Source organism: Oryctolagus cuniculus, chromosome 14 (assembly GCF_051225735.1).
Source record: "Oryctolagus cuniculus isolate XC-2025 breed Fujian yellow rabbit chromosome 14, ASM5122573v1, whole genome shotgun sequence".
Classification (NCBI taxonomy): Eukaryota; Metazoa; Chordata; class Mammalia; order Lagomorpha; family Leporidae; genus Oryctolagus; species Oryctolagus cuniculus.
In genome coordinates this window covers 90,372,459-90,378,609 of record NC_142880.1, presented here as the reverse complement: position 1 = coordinate 90,378,609, position 6,151 = coordinate 90,372,459, and the positions used below count along the sequence as shown (strand labels likewise).

General features: G+C 45.9%; 1 long non-coding RNA gene across 1 annotated transcript; it reads right to left on the bottom strand.

Moving 5' to 3' along the window:
- Positions 1-240: 240 nt before the first annotated feature.
- On the bottom strand, positions 241-3,219 carry LOC149122433 (uncharacterized). Its single transcript, XR_016220859.1, has 3 exons — positions 3,096-3,219; positions 1,201-1,243; positions 241-692 (listed from the first exon to the last, which is right to left on the bottom strand). It is a non-coding gene; the product is annotated as an uncharacterized LOC149122433 (long non-coding RNA).
- Between the last annotated feature and the right edge of the window lie 2,932 nt (positions 3,220-6,151).

Sequence of the window (6,151 nt, the reverse complement as noted above, 5' to 3'; positions counted from 1 at the left end):
TCCAACTCACTATAGGGGTCCAGTATGACCTTAACCCCAACCCAGAAAAAAGACTTCAAGAGAAAAGAAAACCTCAGTACCCCTTAGGATGTGCCTTCGTAGACACAAACTCTGAATAAAATACTGCAAAACCGAATCCTAACCAACTGAGACCTAGTCCAATAACACAAGGTTGATTCGATAAACAAAAATTGGTCAGTGGAATGCCCTATATTAACAAAAGAAAAGAGACTATATAAATATTTCTCTCTTTTTTTAAAGATTTATTTACTTGAAAGTCAGAGTTACACAGAGAGAGAAGGAGAAGCAGAGAGAGAGAAACAGAGAGGTCTTCCATTCGCCAGTTCACTTCCCAATTGGCTGCAATGGCTGCAGCTGTGCTGATCCAGGAGCCAGCAGCTTCTTCCAGGTCTCCCACTCTGTTGCAGGGTCCCAAGAAGTTGGTCCATCTTCTACTGCTTTCCCAGACCATAGCAGAGAGCTGGATCAGAAGTGGAGCTGCCAGGACTTGAACTGGTGCCCATATGGGATGCCGGCACTGCAGGTGGCAGCTTTACTCACTACGCCACAGTGCCAGCCCCAAACATTTCAATATACATAAGGAATTTTGACAAATTCTAAGACTCTTTCATGGTAACAACTCCCAACACTCTAGGAACAGAAGAAAACTTTCCCATCCTGATACAGGGTATCTACAAAAACAGAGAGACAGAGATAGAAATACTACGCTTAATGCTGAAAACCTGAAAGCGTTCCCTCTAAGATCAAGCACAGAACAAGAACATCCATTCCCCACTTCTAGTCAACATTATACAGGAGGTTCCTGCCAGGGCAATCAGACAAGAAAAAGAAATGCAAACATCCAGACTAGATGATACACAGAAAATCCTATTCACAATAAACTGTTAGGTCCAACAAAATGTGTGCAAGATTTGGACGCTGAAAACTATAAAAACCTGATTTTAAAAAAATTAAGGACGTCAATAAAAGTGAGATACACCATGCTCATGGATTAGAAGACTCAATACTGTTAAAATACCAATTCTCTCGATTTAATCTACAGATTTAATGTAGACCCTTCTACAATCCCAGCAGACTTCTGGGTAGAAACTGACACGATGATTCTAAAGTGTGTATGGAAGGGCAAAGGAACCGCAGCAGCCAAAACAGTTTCTAAGAAGAAAAAAGTTAGAGACTCACCATCCAGTTTCAAGACTCCACCATAAAGCCGTGATGCGTAAGCCTGCATAGTATTGAACAGACACAGAAATCAATGGAACAAAATATATAGTCCAGAAATAGACTCATATTTGTTCTTTCTACACAGATACAATGGTAATTCAACAGAGAAAGGTCAGCCTTCTCAACAAACATGTTTGGAACCACTCAATAGCCACAGGCAAAGAAATAAACTTTTCCATATCTCCGTATCTTACTCCATAAACAAGATTTAACTGGGGGCCAGCACTGTGGCTCAGTGGGGTGAGCCACCACTTGGAATGCCAGCATCCGGAATCAGAGCACCGGTTTATGCCACGCTGCCCTGCTTCCAACCCATCTCCTCTCTAATGTGCCCGGGAAGGCAGTGGAATGCGGGTCAACGACCTGGGCCCCTGCCACCCATTGGGGAGACCAGGCTGGCGCTTCTGAGTTCCTGGCTTTGGCCTGGCCATTGCAGCCATTTGGGAAGTGAACCAGTGGTTGGAAGTTTCTCTCTCTCTCTCGCTCGCTCTTGCTCTTGCTCTCCATTTCTCTGTTACTCTGCCTTTCAAATAAATAGAAGATCTAAAATCATAAAATATCTAGAATTTTTTTATTTTTTTTATTTTATTTTTATTTTTTTTATTTTTTTGACAGGCAGAGTGGACAGTGAGAGAGAGAGAGACAGAGAGAAAGGTCTTCCTTTGCCGTTGGTTCACCCTCCAATGGCCGCCGCGGCCAGCGCGATGCGGCCGGCGCACCACGCTGATCCGATGGCAGGAGCCAGGAGCCAGGTGCTTTTCCTGGTCTCCCATGGGGTGCAGGGCCCAAGCACCTGGGCCATCCTCCACTGCACTCCTGGCCACAGCAGAGGGCTGGCCTGGAAGAGGGGCAACCGGGACAGAATCCGGCGCCCCGACCAGGACTAGAACCCGGTGTGCCGGCGCCGCTAGGCGGAGGATTAGCCTAGTGAGCCGCGGCGCCGGCCAAATATCTAGAATTAAACACAGAAGAGAATCTTTATGGCATTGGGGAAAACTTCTGAGATAAAATACCAAAGCACAACTCATGAAAGGAAGGTTTTTTAAATTGGACTTCAGGGGCTGGTGCTATGGCACAGTGGGTTAAGGCCCTGGCCTGAAGTGCCAGCATCCCATATGGGTACCGGTTCTAGTCCCGGCTGCTCCTCTTCTGATCCAGCTCTCTGCTACATCCTGGGAAAGCAGAGGAAGATGACCCAAGTCCTTGGGCCCCTGTACCCACATGGGAGACCTGGAAGAAGCTCCTGACTCCTGGCTTTGGATCGGCACAGTTCTGGCCATTGCGGCCATCTGGGGAGTGAACCAGCGGATGGAAGACCTCTCTCTCTCTCTCTCTCTCTGGCTCTATTTCTCTCTCTGTTAACTCTGGTTTTCAAATAAATAAAATAAATCTTTAAAAAAACAAATTGGACTTCCGCAAAATTTAAAGCCTCTGCTTTGCAAAAGACACAGTGAACAAGTGAAAAGTCAAGAGTAGAAGAAAATATTGGCAAAAAAAAGTCATGTTTCATGAAAGAAGACCTGCAGGCAGCAAACACGTACGTGGAAAGATGACACACACTGCACACCATGAGGAAAATCCAAAATGAAACCCAGATGAGGAACTAGCACAATCCTATTTGAATCGAGGGGAGAAACCCAAGTGCTGACAACAATACAGAGCAGCCAGAACTCGCTCACACACAGCAGGTGGCAATGCCAGGCAGCACAGGCAGGCTGCCGCTGCTGACAAAGTTAGCGCGACCCAGCAACCCTACCACCAACAAAAGAACATCCGCATGCAAATGTTTAGGGTGACTTCACTCGTAACCACCAAAAACTGAATGTCAGCTGTGTGATACTACAACGAAGTACCTGAAGCAGCTAACTTTGCCAAGTGAAAAGGTTTATTCCGTTCACAGTTCTGTAGGCTCAAGGGCATGGATCCACACTGGCTCAGGTCTGGGGAGGACCACGAGGCGAGCGGCTGATGGCGATGGTGGCAGTGAGTGTCAGAGGGAGCAGAGAGGGCTGGGTGGGGACAACTGGGTAAACAAAGACAGGGACATCCACACGACGGACCCACACTCAGGGACGAAAAGTACTAAACACACAACAGCATGGGTGAATCTCCAAGGCAGAACTCTAAGTGGAAGAAGCCGGACCCAAGGGCGACACTGCAAATGCAGGTTAAGCCGCTGCATCACGGCGGTGATGGAAACCACAGAGGTGGTCGCCAGGAAGCAGGAGTAGGCAAAAGGCTACTGCAAAGGGACACGAGGGGATCTTGCAGGTGAGGGAATTTTTCTGTGTCTTGACTGTGGTCATAGTTAGGTGCGCACACACAAATTGTCAAAACTCAGCATTGTAAACTAAAAAGATGGAATTATTCTTTCTGTAAATTAGACCACAATTTTTGGGGCCAGTGCCGTGGCACACTAGGTTAATCCTCTGCCTGTAGCACCGGCATCCCATATGGGCACCGTTTCTAGTCCCGGTTGCCCCTCTTCCAGTCCAGCTCTCTGCTGTGGCCCGGGAGTGCAGTGGAGGATGGCCCAAGTGCTTGGGCCCTGCACCCGCATGGGAGACCAGCGAGAGGCACCTGGTTCCTGGCATCAGATTGGCGTAGCTCCAGCCAAGGCGGCCATTTGGGAATGTGAACCAACGGAAGGAAGACCTCTCTCTCTGTCTCTCTCACTGTCTGTAATTCTACCTGTCAAGTAAATAAATAAAAATATTTTAAAAATATATATACCATAATTTTTTAAATGTGTGGCTTTCATGATCTACCATTAGTACCTTTAAGCATTATGTTAAAACATCTCCACATAGTACATTTTTTGTATATAGTATTTATTTATGTTAGTATCAGCCGGCACTAAGAAGTATCTCTAGCTCTTTAGAAAAGAAATTGGTTTTTCTGAACAAAGGAATGAAAGCTGAAAAAACAAAAATGTGTCGATCCCGCTTTGCCCCTGCTCCGGCTGTGGAGGCACAGACCGTCCACACGTTGCACACTGCTCTCTGTCATCACCTCCCACACCACAGAGCACTGAAATCCTCCTTCCTGCTTTAATTCTGGCAACAGTTCATCTGCTTCTGAGAAAGAATTCATCAAAATGGATGTGAATTATTTTCATGTTTGCCAGCAGTTTGCAGGAGCTGACCCGCAGCCATATGGATAATTTTAAATATTCGTGTGTTCTTAGTAGTCTCGACATAATCCATTGTGCTGTATAGCAAAGGAATTCCTTACACCTGGAAAAAAATCAGAACCATCTGTTTCGATAGAAACTCTCTTTATGGGATCAAAATTTCATGTCTGAAATTATATCAAGTAAAACCACCCTGTAGGGATGGGGGTTGTGGCAAAGCAGGTTAAACCACCACTCGGGACCTGAGTAAAAGCCCCACTTCTGCTCTGATCTGGCCTCCTGCTAATGCCCAACCTTGCAAGCAGCAGATGATGGCTCAAGCACTCGGATTCCTGCCACCCCCACGGGAGACCTACATGGAATTCTGGGCTCCTGAGGCCTCTGCCAGCCCCACTATTGCAGTCATTTGAGAAGTATATCTGTGTGTACATGTGTGTGTGTGTGTGTGTGTGTGTGTGAGAGAGAGAGAGAGAGAGAGAGAGGGAGGGAGAGAGAGAGAGATTCTGCCTCTCAAATAAACAACCATTTAACGAAAAATAAAAAATCAACTCACCAAACAACTAAAGATACAAAATGCTAAGTCTGAGCTAAACCATGAAGCAAGACAAAATATAAATCACATACTTAGCTCAACTCAGAGAATGGCTGAACACTCACGCTCTTCTTCTTTCTAAATACTTAGTGGGGAGAAATGTTTTTCTTTCATTTACTGAAAACAAAAGTGATGTTGCCTCAGCAGATAGGCTGAGAAACCATAAAACAACGAGATGATGCCTCGTTACATGTGAACAAAATAAAATGACAAAAGGCTTCATTAGAGCATGGGTTTTGCAATCAAAAGCTGTATTCACAAAGTTAAAATACGGGACAAGCAATGTGGCATAGTGGGTTAAGCTGCCACTTGTAACAATGGCATCCCATATCGGAGTGTCGATTCAAGTCCTGGCTGCCCCACTTCTGACCCAGCTTCCTGTTTAGGTGCCTGGGAAGGCCATGGAAGAAGGCCCAAGTACTTGGAACCTTGCCGCACAACTGGGAGATCAGGATGGAGTTCTAGCTCCTGGCTTAAGCCTGGCCCAGCCCTAGCTATTGCAACCTTTTGGCCATTTGGAAAATGAGATAGAAAATATTTCTGTCTCTCTCTCTCTCTCTCTGATGCTGTTTTCAAATAAATAAATGTTTAATTTTAAAACAAAAAGTTAAAATATGGGAGGAAAAACCCTAAGGTCCTTGGAGCCAGTGTTGTAGCCAAGCAGGTTAAGTTGCTGCCTGCAACACTGGCATCCCACATGGACACCTGTTCATGTCCTGGCTGCTCCACTTCCCATCCAGTTCCCTGCTAATGGCCTGGGGAAAGCAACGAAAGAGGCACAAGTGTGTGGGCCCCTGCACCCATGTGGGAGAACTGGATGAAACTGGCTCCTAGCTCCAGCCTGGCCCAGCCCTCTCTCTCGCTCTCTCTCTGTTCTCTCTGCCTGTACTTCTCTAACTTAAAAAAAAAAAAAACCATAAGGTCCCATCAAGAACAGAAAGAACTTGTCTGGATACTGACAGAGTTTGTGAATTCAAAGGGCTTCCATAGCCTGGGAAACTCATGTCAAGAGCCTTGGTCACTGATGTCATACATAAGAGTGTTAATTGCTTTTTTTAAAAAATATTTATTTATTTATTTGAAAGGTGGAGTTACAAAGAGGTAGAGGCAGAGAGACAGAGGGAGATCTTCCATCTGCTGATTCACTCCCCAAATGGCTGCAATAGCCAGAACTGGGCCGATCC